Source organism: Aedes albopictus, chromosome 1 (genome assembly GCF_035046485.1).
Source record: "Aedes albopictus strain Foshan chromosome 1, AalbF5, whole genome shotgun sequence".
In the NCBI taxonomy this organism is placed as follows: domain Eukaryota; kingdom Metazoa; phylum Arthropoda; class Insecta; order Diptera; family Culicidae; genus Aedes; species Aedes albopictus.
Window position 1 is genome coordinate 56106973 of NC_085136.1, and position 12683 is coordinate 56119655.

The 12683-nt window shown below is 48.2% G+C and overlaps 1 protein-coding gene across 2 annotated transcripts in view; it reads left to right on the top strand.

Annotated features, from left to right (window-relative positions):
- The window catches only part of LOC109427505 (uncharacterized protein DDB_G0290587), a 792302-nt gene that overhangs the window by 64522 nt on the left and 715097 nt on the right, over positions 1 to 12683 (top strand). The window lies entirely within an intron of this gene.

Sequence of the window (12683 nt, forward strand, 5' to 3'; positions counted from 1 at the left end):
TGGTAGCATGCTGGCGCTTAGCCAGTTTCCCGAGTGGTCCTCGCCACTCCCTTTGTCCTCGGAAGGCGGGCAGGGTCAACCCCGCCCGCGCCCTACTGCTGAGCGGACATCAAGAACTGATGCCCACGTGCAACCCGATCTGACCTGCCCGTAAGGAAGGGTATCACTACCCTTCAAGCCCTATCAGATGCACCCGTAGGTTGCAGACAGCAGGATCTCACCTACCCCAACCCTTGCCGGGGACCCCTTTCCAACCGCGGGCTCGGATCCAACCCAGTAGACCGACGCCACGACAGCACCGCTACCGGGACTTCCTCTCCGCGGCCACTTAATCGTTGTAAGGGTCGATCTCGACCGCAGGGCACCGGTATGACCTACGAAGCCGACTCCGAACCCCTGGACCACCTCTTGTACTGCATCTGGACTAGCCATTCTCCGAGTCCACGCGCCACCTCCTCTGTAGCTCCCAGACGATGTGGGTAATAGCCGTTGAAACGGCGTTCCAGCCAAACTCATCCCTACACAAAAATCTGGACCAAATTGTCCGGAGTTGTGTCCTCCCCGCATGTGGCAAGCATGCGGTCACGCATTGTGCGAAAACGCGGGCACACGAACAAAACGTGTTCCGCCGTTTCCTCTAAACCATTGCACACTGGGCATTCGGGAGAATCCGCATGCCCGAAACGGTGTAGATACTGTCGGAAGCAACCATGACCTGTAAGGACCTGTGTCAGGTGGAATGTGACTTCCCCATGGCGCCTATTAATCCAACTATCTACCCTCGGTATCAACCTATAGGTCCACCTTCCTTTGGTGGAACTGTCCCACGCGCGCTGCCATTTGACCATAGAGGCCATCCTGACAGTCCTGCGTATGCCTCTTGTGCCGCGCATTTCGAAGCACTCCATGTCCTCACTGATAAGAATGCTGATAGGCACCATACCAGTAATGACGCAGAGAGCGTCGTGTGACACGGAACGGTACGCGATCGCAACCCTCAGGCACATAAGCCTGTAAGTACTTTCCAGCTTCCGTCGGTAGCATTTAGTACTTAGCGCGGTGCCCCACGCCGGGCCGCCATACCTAAGTATGGATGTAGCAACACTAGCCAGAAGCTTGCGCTTACTGGCGTACACCGCAGAGCTATTGGACATCATCCGGGACAGTGCCGCAATAGCTGTGGAGGCTCTTTTACAGGCATAATCGACGTGGCTACCGAAGGTAAGCTTATCGTCGATCATCACGCCCAAGTGTTTGACGGAGCGCTTTGACAGGATAGTACAGTCTCCTACACTGATCTCCGTCTGCTGCTCCGACTTCAGGTTGTTAACAACCGTCACCTCTGTCTTGTGGTGAGCCAGCTCCAGTTTCCTGGACCGCATCCACGCCTCCACAACTTTGATCGAGTGGTTGGTAGTCAACTTTACCTCCTCGATCGTTTCACCGTAGACTTCGAGCGTAATGTCGTCGGCAAATCCGACAATCACCACTCCCACTGGATACTCTAACCTCAACACCTCGTCGTACATGACATTCCATAACACCGGACCCAGGATGGAACCTTGCCGGACTCCTGAGGTTATGTGAAAGCACTTCCGACCCACCTCCGTGTCGTAGACTAGTACACGATTCTGAAAGTAACTTCCGAGAATCTTGTACAGGTACTCCGGTATCCCCAGACGCAAGAGCGCATCGGCAATAGCAGACCAGCTGGCGCTATTAAACGCATTCCTTACATCCAGAGTCACTACCGCGCAAAAGCGAATTCCCCTCCTCTTAGGTTCGAGTGCTTTCTCGGCGGTTTTTGTAACCGACAAGATAGCGTCTACGGTGGACCTCCCCTTCCGGAAGCCATACTGGTTGCTCGAAAGACCATTTACGCCCTCAGTGAACCTCAACATTCTATTGAGGATGATCTTTTCGAGCACCTTCCCCGCCGTGTCAATCAAGCATATTGGTCTATATGCCGACGGGTCTCCGGGTGGTTTCCCCGCCTTTGGCAATAGTACCAGGCTCTGCCTCTTCCAAGCTTCTGGGAAAACTCCCTCGTCCAGGCATTTCTGCATAGCAGACCTGAACATCTCGGGAGCCTCTGCAATAGCTACTTTTAAGGCCAGGTTCGGAACTCCGTCCGGACCTGGGGCCTTACCTACGCTAAGGGACTTAGCTATCCCCGCAAGTTCCACATCGGTGACCCTCTCCTCATCGCCAGCCCCAGTCCCCGGCTGTCCTACGAAAGGAGGCCAAGGACTAGGATCATGACGCGGAAAAAGTCCTCCAATGATCCCCTCCAACATCTCTGGAGATTGCTCTGTAGGAGCCATCACACCTCTCGTATTGGCCATAACGATCCTGTAGGCGTCACCCCACGGGTTCGTATTGGCACTCTGACAGAGACCCTCAAAGCAGGCCTTTTTGCTTGCTCTTATCTCGGTCTTAAGCGCGGCTTTTGCAGCGATCGTGCTCACTGCATCCGCCGCCTAGCCCGTAGGCAGGTGCGGCGCAGATCCACAATCGCGTCGGTCCATCAGTAAGCCGGTGGCCTCCCATTTCTAGGGTGGACTCGCCTAGGCATGGTCGCATCACACGCACGTGAGAGCACCGCTACCAGCTCGTCGCTGTCTAAACCGAGTGAGTTTCGCTCACGGCGGAGCGCCTCCCTAAATACCCCTTCGTCGAAGTATGATGTCTTCCACCTGCGAGAGCTTGGCCTTGGCCTAGCCGCCTCTTCTTCTATCCGCTGTCTGCTGTTGTTGTAGTCGATACTGTAGCGAACCGCCAGATGGCCGCTGTGAGTGTAGCCATCATCTACTCTCCAGTTCGAACTACTTGTTAGGCCAGGACTACAAAAGGTCGCGTCAATAATTGACTCCGCTCCGTTTCGACTAAAGGTACTCTTGGTACCGACATTAGCCAAGTCGACATCTAAGATGGCCAGTGTTTCTAGCAGGATCTGACTCCGCTGGTTCGTGAAACGGCTTCCCCATTCCACGGCCCAGGCATTAAAGTCGCCCGCTATTACCATTGGCCTTCGTCCTGTTAGCATGGTCGTTAAGCGGTACAGCATTTGCGTGAACTACTCCATCGGCCACCGCGGAGGCGCATGACAGCTACAGAAGAAGACTCCGTTTACTTAGGCGACCACGAAGCCCTCATAGGTAGTAGACACCAACTCCCGGACGGGGTATTTACACGTCGTCTATATCGCCGCCATTTTTCTGGGCCCATCCGCGACCCAGTTGCCGTTACCGGCGAGTACTCGGTATGGGTCCGCTATGATGGCGATATCCGTCTCCCACTCACAAACCGCCTGACAAAGCAGTTGCTGAGCCGCGTCACGGTGGTTCAGGTTCAGGATGTCTGTTGTTCCCGAATTTCTCGGTACAGATCATACAGATGGGTGGACTCGTGCAGCTTTGGGCCTTATAACCTTCAGCGCCGCATCGTCTACACAGTTTGCGCCTGTCAGGGCTTTTGCAGTCCCACGACTTGTGTCCTGGTTCCGGACACCTAAAGCAAACCTCTGGTGGCTCGTGGAATGTCAGAGGACATACGAATCAGCCCACCTTTATTCGCCCTATTTAACGGACTTTTTAACGGATGTCCGCCACAGGTAGCTGAACCAAAGCTACCTGTGTCCCTGTCGGCCCCTTCCGTATCCTAACTACTACACCTTCAGAGTCGCCTCGTGTGTGAGAGCCTCTACCTCTACTTCTTCGCCAAGGACCTCTTCCGCTAAACTTTTGTAGGCGGCGCCCTTGCGTTCCTTATCGCGCTTCAGCTCTAGGATCATCTCGCCCGTACGAGTACGTCTGATAGTGCGCACGTCGGCTCCCAGATCCACGAACTTGGCATCGCTTCGAATCACCTTCAAGACGTCCGAGTACTTAGACTGTTCGGTCTTGATGACGAGCTCGTCGCTCCTCTCGCGCTTTGGCACCTACCCTCCTACGCCTTCTTGGTTTGGCGTCCCTAACCTCCTCGACTTGCGGTTTGTCTTCTTCCTCTGCAGCTCGACTTTTGTCCAAGGGGGATCCTCCCCTTGGTTCACCCTACTCTGTGGTTGCTTAGGGCCTAACAACGGTGGCAACCTCCTGTTCCCTTCCATCCGGGACGGGCTAGCCTTTTCAGGCCCACCTTTCCCAGCTTTTCGGGACGCCTGGTTGGGTTACGACTTGCCGGCATTGCTGCCAACCTCCGGTGTAAGCATCTTCCTTGCTTTGCGTGTACCGCCAGATAGCTCCTTACCTGACGGCTGCTTCACTCGCTTCTGCGAGTGCTTGTCGCAACGGCCTTATCCTTTGGGCTAACTGCGAAAGCAAAGGCCTCCATCTGGATAGACATCGTATTTGTCTTCGCGGGTTCTGCCGCTGTTGCAGTTTCCATGAGCTTCCCATGGTCTTGCTTGGCTGCCGTCATTGACTTTCGCATCAGGGCCTGCTTGGACTGATATTGGACTTCGAGGACCCGAAATCAATGATGGAGTCTAGCTGCTGGAAGCCTAACCGCGACGATCCGGATACCTGTCGGGCTTTTTCGCAGGCGGTTTGACGCAATTGGCACCAAGGATGGGAACATTCACTTGGAAAGAGTTACACTCACTTGCAGTTTTCTCAACTCAGAAGCGTGCAATCAAGAAACGATGTATGGACGACTTTTTTTAAGGGCCCATATAGCCGAGGCGGTAAACGCACGGGTATTCAGCATGACCATGCTGAGGGTGACGGGTTCGATTCCCGGTCGGTCCAGGATCTTTTCGTAAAGGAAATTTTCTTGACTACCTTGGGCATAGAGTATCTTCGTGCCTGCCACACGATATACACATGCAAAAATGGTCATTGGCAGAGGAAGCTCTCAGTTAATAACTGTGGAAGTGCTCATAGAACACTAAGCTGAGAAGCAGGCTTTGTCAGAGTGAGGACGTTACGCCAAGAAGAGGAGGAGGACGACAATAGAGGTAATAAACTATTGAGGAAGAATGTCGCTGGCGTCGCTGCCGAAACATCTCTTGCTGGCGGAGATAGGCCGGGCTATAAGTGTCAAAGCGAAAAAGTATGCAGTTTGACAGATAGATACCCGACATGTTTGCGAGCGAGAACAAAGGGAACAGCAGCGACATTCGTCCTCTATAGTTTATTAACTCTATTAGGACGACTTTTACCTTGTGATTTCGTCTAAAACTTTGCCGAATAGAGTAGGTGTCGCACGCGCATGCCGAAGTCGTGTGAGGGAGCTGCGAAGGCAACTCTCCACGAGGTGAATGTAAATTAAACTCACCTCGTGGAGAGTCGCTTTCACAGCTCTTTAACGACCTTGGGATTCGTGTGCGACCCCTACGCTATTCGGCAAAGTTTTAGACGAAATCACAAGGCAAAAGTCGCCCATACATCGTTTCTAGATTGCACGCTTCTGAGCTGACAAAATAGTAAGTGAATGTAACTCGTTGCAAGTGAATGTTCCCATCCCTGATTGGCACTTCGATTTCGCATCGCTGTCTGGGGGTTGGTACGAGCTCTTCGGCGTTGGTTATTTTCTTCGGGTTTTTGTACTGGAGAGTCGTCGTCAGGTCTCTAACCTGTAGCTTATCGCGCAGAACCTTTCGGACTAGCGCTTTATAGGACGTGCCTCTCTGCGCCGCCTCCTTCTTCAGGATCCATGATCGATGCTCGCGCCCTGCTCTGCCGTGTGCAGCATAGTTGTCCCATGTTAATAGGGATTTCCATAGAACATGGGACAACTATGCTGCACACGGCAGTGCTGCACTGGATGCTGTTTTACACGGAGAAATCAAAATACCCAATTTTTGGGTCGATTTTATTCAAAGCTGAGTATATCGAATAAACTAGTTACCCAAAATTAGGTTGTTTTCCCTTTTTCCCCCACCGATGTTGTCAAAAACAAACAGAGATGCGTCTACCCAACGGGGGTCCTTGAGCCCAATAAGCCAACTTTGGGTAAATGCAGGTTTACTCAAATTTGGGTTGAATGAGGGGGGGTCTTGGTTTGAATTAACCTACGCTTAAGTAAATGTTTTTGCTGGAGGTGAAGGCCTAGTGTGAGTTTAATCGATTTACTCAAATTTGGCTTATTGGGCCGAACTATGGGATTGCGTCAAAAGAACTCAATTTGGGTAGTTTGGCGGCTCCGTGTACATCTGCGCTCAGCGACGGGAACAAGCGAGGCACAAAATATCTGGTTACGTCGATGTACAATTCTGAACCCCAACCACTTACTTCTCGCAGCTAAAATTGGCCCGGATTCGATGCTAATTTATTTTAATTATCAGCCCATGGTGGTGCGGTCAATGTTTAAACTGGCACGCTGCAGCAGCGGCCAGCGACCGCAGCCGCCAGTGAAAAATCGCGAAAAATTGTGTAAACAAAACCCACTGGTGGAGCTTTTCCCCAACCGCCGCGGCCGTAATTCCACACCACGGCGCGCGGCGGTCAACCATGGGCAGCGTTGCGTTGTTGGGTCGTTCGCCGGTGAAATGTCCAAATTGAATTATCGCGGGTTGGTTTCAATTAAAAGTTTCTAGTTCAGCGCGTTGGACGGCACCAACCAACCAACCACCAGGCAATTCCGCGTCGCGTCGCGTCGTCGTTCCGCGAAATAAGTCCGGGAGTGCTGTATTGGCGGTTTCGTCATTAGTTTTTATGATCACCCCTCGTCCGTCGTCGATACCGGAACCGGGAGATGGGGAAGCAGCGTTTTTCCAACCGACCGGTTCGGATCCATCGAAGTTGGCCATCCTGCCTGCCTACTGCGACGAACTGTGGAACTGGGGAGGGAGCAAAGTTTTTAATTAGTTTAGTTTGCCTGAAAACGTGGCTGCCTTGGATCCTTGGATCGTCATCTTCTGCCGCCTGTCGGACTAGTAGGTACACCTTGTGGCGCCTTCAGTTTTAAAGGTATCGAACGGAAACCCAGCTGCCACACTTCTCATCTGGGTAGGATATGCGCTGGGCTGGGATTTGCTGGGTGAGCTTGCCGCCTCCGGAGATTTTTCGGAAAAACCATGAGCGCGCTTCGATGCATCACTGACGACGAGCAGCACGGTGTAAAACCTGCGCTGCGTTCGCTTGCATGGAGCACGTTATTCGTCCATTTATCATCAGCGGGCGTAATAACAAGGGCAAATATGTTACTTGGGAGCAATTTACAGCTTGCGCGAACAGAAAACTCGACGGAAGACTAATTGGGATACTTATTTATCTTCGCTGAAAGTTTCATTTTTAATATAAAAATCTCGCAAAATCTCCTTCAAGATGAAATTAGAAGAAACATGAAAAATGTGGAAAATTGCAAAGGTAAAATCTACCCTGAAAAAAATCCGCCAGCACAAAGCAGTCCAATAGTGTTAAAAGATTGATTCTGATCGAAATCTCTACAGTAGGATTTCTACAGATACTCGCAGTGCCTATAGATTTGTTTGGGACTCCGTCGTGACAGATAGTGCCAAATGCCGATGAAACTGCTAAGAGGAATATCGACATCTCCTTTGATCAGAAAGGGTTGAAAATGATGAGTTCAACATAGCTCTGGTCCTCACAAGCTACCTCATGCTTCCACGGATCAATCGTTGACAAAGACCACCAGCTAAGAGTTGTGTGCTTAGCTGGCAGTGCAGCCCGGGCACTGTTGTCCATCTGACTTCAGCTAGATTGAGGAGGTACGTATCGAGCGTCTGTTTACCAAGGAGGTGCAGCTCAAACAGCGTCTGTTCCAGCGGCTTAGTATACATAAAATGCTTCTCCATCGGAAGCTATACCTACGATGGTGAGAATGATTTGGACGAGCTACGTTCTTAGAGAAAGCAGTAGATCATAGATGATACTTGGAGGAGAATAAAGGAGCTAAGGAGCGCCAAAACCGCGATAGAGCGAACGAAAACACGAGGAGCCATAGCCGTAGCCCGGTATTCGGTTCTCGAGAAGGAAGTGAAACGCTTATGTATTCGGGACAAAAGAATGTGGGTGGACTCCCTTGCCGACGAAGGTTACAAAGCAGCAAGTACCGGCGACATTCGTCCACTCTAGGATGTCTCACGTCGTCTTACTGGGACTAAGATAAATGCTACGGTGCCCGCGAAAGACACGCATGGACAGTTATTGACCAACCCGGCTGACCAGTTGAAACGCTGGTCCGAGCACTTTGGAAACCTTTTTCAAGTGCGGGCTACGCCAACAACATCTCAGCATGCTCTGCCAAGAGTTCAACGCAACCCGTGTCAACACCAAAGCTTCATCAGTGCAGGAGATAGAAACAGTCATCTATAGCAGGGGTTCCCAACCTTTTTGAGGTGGCGACCCCCTTTATGATTTGTCGAAACATCTGGGGCCCAATGAATTTCTTAGGAAAAAATATTTGAATTAAATGAACGAAACCGAGTTTTTTTAGGTACAGTGACGTATCCAGAAACTTACTGTCGACACTCACATTTCGTAAACAATGATGTCAAGTACATTCAATTTGAATTATAGCTGAAATATAGCGGCGCAGCCGAAAATTTTTTCTTTTGAAGGCGTTTTATACTGAAAATTTGATTAGAAGCTTGGTGACCCTAACCCAACCCTAACCGCACGGCTACGAGGCTCCACATCATCAGCCAAGATATCAGCCAAGATACTCAAAGGGTGACTTAACTATATGCGATACTTGGCGGGGCATCTGTTACCGTGCATCGTTCCTACATAAGGTTCTCTGGAAAGTGATCCAACAGCTCTGCAAATAAACTGTCAATAATAACAGATGAACGGTAAATATCGTTACTGATGAACGGTAAATATTGATTACCGAGTGCACCGAGTTAAATCTGCTGTTCAGAACTCAGTAAAAGATTAAAAAAATACAGAACTCAGCGAAAAAATTACTGAGCTGGAAAATAAGAATCTCAGTATGAGCGTTCGCCACAGATTGAACATTAGCATGCCTTAGTGAGACTTTGAAAGTCAACGAGCGCGGCCGAGCAGGATCATGATAAGCTCATGGCAACTGTGGCAGCAGCGAAGCCCGTGAAGTTGGAGATACCGAAGTCTATCAACCCTGACTGAGGCCTTCTCTCCTACGATTTTTTTTTCCGGTACTCCATGTAGGGGTTTTTCCAGTATTCCGGGTGTAACATGTAAAGGAATAAATAGAATCCAGGTTTCACTAAGAAGTTCCTTCCGGGATTCCTCAAAATATGTTCCTTCCTGAATTCTTTCAGGAGTCCCTTCTGGGATTCCTTCAGAACATCCTACCTTGATTTGTCCAGAAGTCTCTTCTAAAGTTCCTGTATTATTATTATTATCTTTATTATCGAGACTTTCAGCCGATGGCTGGTTCATCTCCGAAAGTTCCTGTAGGAGTTCCTTCTAGAACTCCTCCAAGAGTTCTTCCCGGGATTCCTGCAGGAGTTCCTTCCGGGATTTCTTCAGAAATTTTTACCGGGATTCCTCCAGGAGCTCCACCCGGGATTCCTCCTGGAATTTCTTTCGGGATTCTTCCAGGAGTTCTTTTCGGGATACCTTTAGGAGTTCCGCCCGAGATTACTTCAGGAGTTCTTTCCCGGATTCCCCCAGAAGTCCCTGAAACTCTTGGAGGAATCCTGGAAGGAACTCCGGAAGGAATCACTGGAAAAATCCCGGAAGGAAATACTGAACAAATCGTGGAAGATACTCTAGAAGATTTGCGGAAGCTATTCTTGATGGAATACAAGAAGCATGTCCAGTAGGAAGTCCAAAACATATTTCTGGAAGTATAAAGAAAGAGCTTCTCAAGAAATTCTGGTAGGAGCTCTCATGAGAAAATGCCTTTAAGAATCCCAGAAGAAATTTTCGAAGGATTCATGGATGAAATTCGTGGAGCTGCTTAAGATTCTTGAACAGCTGCATTTCCTGAAAAAAAAAAATCCAAAACAAATTTCTGAAAGAATTTCGGAAAGAATTCTCGAAGAAAATCTAGAAGGATCTCCTGGAGGATTGCCGCAAGAAATCTCAAAAGAATTTCCTGGGGGATTATAGCAGGAACTCCTGGAAGAATCCCAGAAAAAACTCCTGAACCAGTCCTTAAAGAAACTTCTGGAGGAATTATGGAAGCAGATGCTAGGAATCCAGAAATAAGCTCCCGAAGAAGTGGCGGAAGAAAGTGCTGGAGAATCCAAGGAACAATACACAAAGAACGCGACGCGAGACAGGACACAAAACTTATAGCACTAACTCAAATGAGTTTGTGCTTATAGTTCTTACAAAAAATTAAAAGGGTTTTAAGAACTATACTGAATAATAATTGTTTAATGTTTTATAAGTTCATTATTCGTGCGTTCTTTGTGTTGTATGGTCAATTTTAACTTGTTGTAGAGCTCTAGTAATAGAACCCGAATCGAGATACCCGATAAGGATTAATTTTCCTAGACAAAAACAAGCTATGAAAGTAGACGCAATGACTGTGAACAAAAAGCGAAATGCCTCCAGGATGACTGATGGACCCAAACCAATAAATGAAACCTCGTCATCCTGTGATCGGAAGATGATATCCATTTGGATAACAGGGCACATTTATGTCTTGTGTTGTGCTGTGTAAATTTGTGATGTTTCTTGTTTGTGTATTTGTAAGGTTCTGTGTATCATGATATGTTAATCCTTCTTAAATATTTTTTTTTTTATTTTTTTGCCCCACGTTGGGCGCCATGTTACAAAAATAAAAGAAAGTTAATTATTAAAGAAAAATTAACATATCACGATACACAGAACCTTGCTGATCATCGCCGACGTTTCGGTCCGGCTATTGGAGCATCTTCTGGGCCTAAACGTTTTATTAAAATTGGCACAAATTAACATGACACAAACTGATTCGATACACAAATCAACCGGAACGAATGGCTCAGAAGTGTGACAGACGGCGTGACCCTTTTCAACCAGACGGTTTCAAAATGGAACAAAATTGTGTGACTTGTTGATTTGTGTATCGAGTGAGTTTGTGTCATGTAAATTTGTTTATGTAATGTTAATTTGTCCCAATTTTAATAAAACGTTTAGGCCCTGAAGATGGTTCAATAGCCGAACCGAAGCGTCGGCGATGATCAGTAATTAATCAGCGCAAATTGTTAGACTGCAGTCCGAAATTTTCCATCAAAATCAACAACCATCCAGTCGAAACCTATAAACAGAACCTTACAAATACACAAACAAGAAACATCACAAATTTACACAGCACAACACAGAATCAGTTATCCAGATGGATATCATAGTGCGTATCAGGGAAAGGTTTGTATCTCTAGTTTGTATCCGCTAAACGAAATGGCCTGAAAGCTGGCAATCAAGTGGGATTGCATTTCATAGGCCTTTATTTTGCCAGAACCCTAAAAATGTGCATTGCAGATAGGCGAATATATACAAGTTAAAATTAACCATACACCACAAAGAACGCATGAATAATGAACATATAAAACATTTACGAATTATTCTGTCTTATAATTGTAACAAATATTTATATTTATTCCCGTAACAAGTCCCAGGGATAATTTTTGCAAGAATTCCAGAAGGAAGTCCATGACGAATTGCAGGAAGAAAGCCTAGAGAATTCCCGGAAGGAACTTCTGGATTAATCTCGGAAGCAATTTCGGACGGAATTCCGGGAATTATCTTGGAAGGACATTCTTAAGAAATTTCAGATGGAACTTCTGGAAGAATCCTGGAAGTAGTTTGGAGGAATGCTGAAAAAAAATCTTGGAGAAATCATACTGGAGCCGAATGGCACTGCTCGAGTGATTTTTAAAATAAATCCTCCAGGAATACCAGAAGGACTTCTCAGAGGAATCCTTGAGAGAATTTATGGATGAAAAGCAGAAAATTTTTTTTGATGGAATCCGAATGAGATCTCGGTAGCACCTCCTGGAAATATCCTAGAGAGAACTTCTGTGAGAACTCCAGATTTGTTTGTAATCGATGGCGAACAGTAGTTCAAGTGGAGGGTAGCGATTACCTTGTGAATCGCCTTACTTACCGGTCAGGCTAAGGCCGGGGTGGCCTCTGCTGTACATAGTAGCCGCCTCCATTCCACTCGTTCCGTGGCTGTTTGTCTCCAGTTCCGCACTCTGCGTAGGGTCCGCAGATCGTCCTCCACTTGGTCGACCCACCTAGCTCGCTGCGCTCCACGTCTTCTTGTACCGGTCGGATGACTCTCGAGAACCATTTTAGTCGGGTTGCTATCCGGCATCCGGATGACGTGACCCGCCCACCGTAGCCTCCCGATTTTCGCGGTATGGACGATGGTTGGTTCTCCCAGCAGCTGATGCAGCTCGTGGTTCATTCGCCTTCTCCAAGTCCCGTCTTCCATCTGCACTCCGCCGTAGATGGTACGCAACACCTTCCGTTCGAAAACTCCAAGGGCGCGTTGGTCCTCTGCACGTAGGGTCCATGTTTCGTGCCCATAGAGGCCCAAGTAACACACATGTTATATAAAAGTTACGACAGCGCAAGTTTTGGTTGTATATAAGTTTATTTTACGTTATTTCAACACAATGTTAGAATTACGTAAAATAAACTTCTATACAACCAAAACTTGCGCTGTCGTAACTTTTATATAACATGTGTGTTACTTGGGGGACGACCGGTCTAATCAACGTTTTGTAGATAGTTAACTTCGTGTTACGGCGAACTTTGTTCGATCGTAGAGTTCTGCGGAGTCCAAAGTAAGCACGA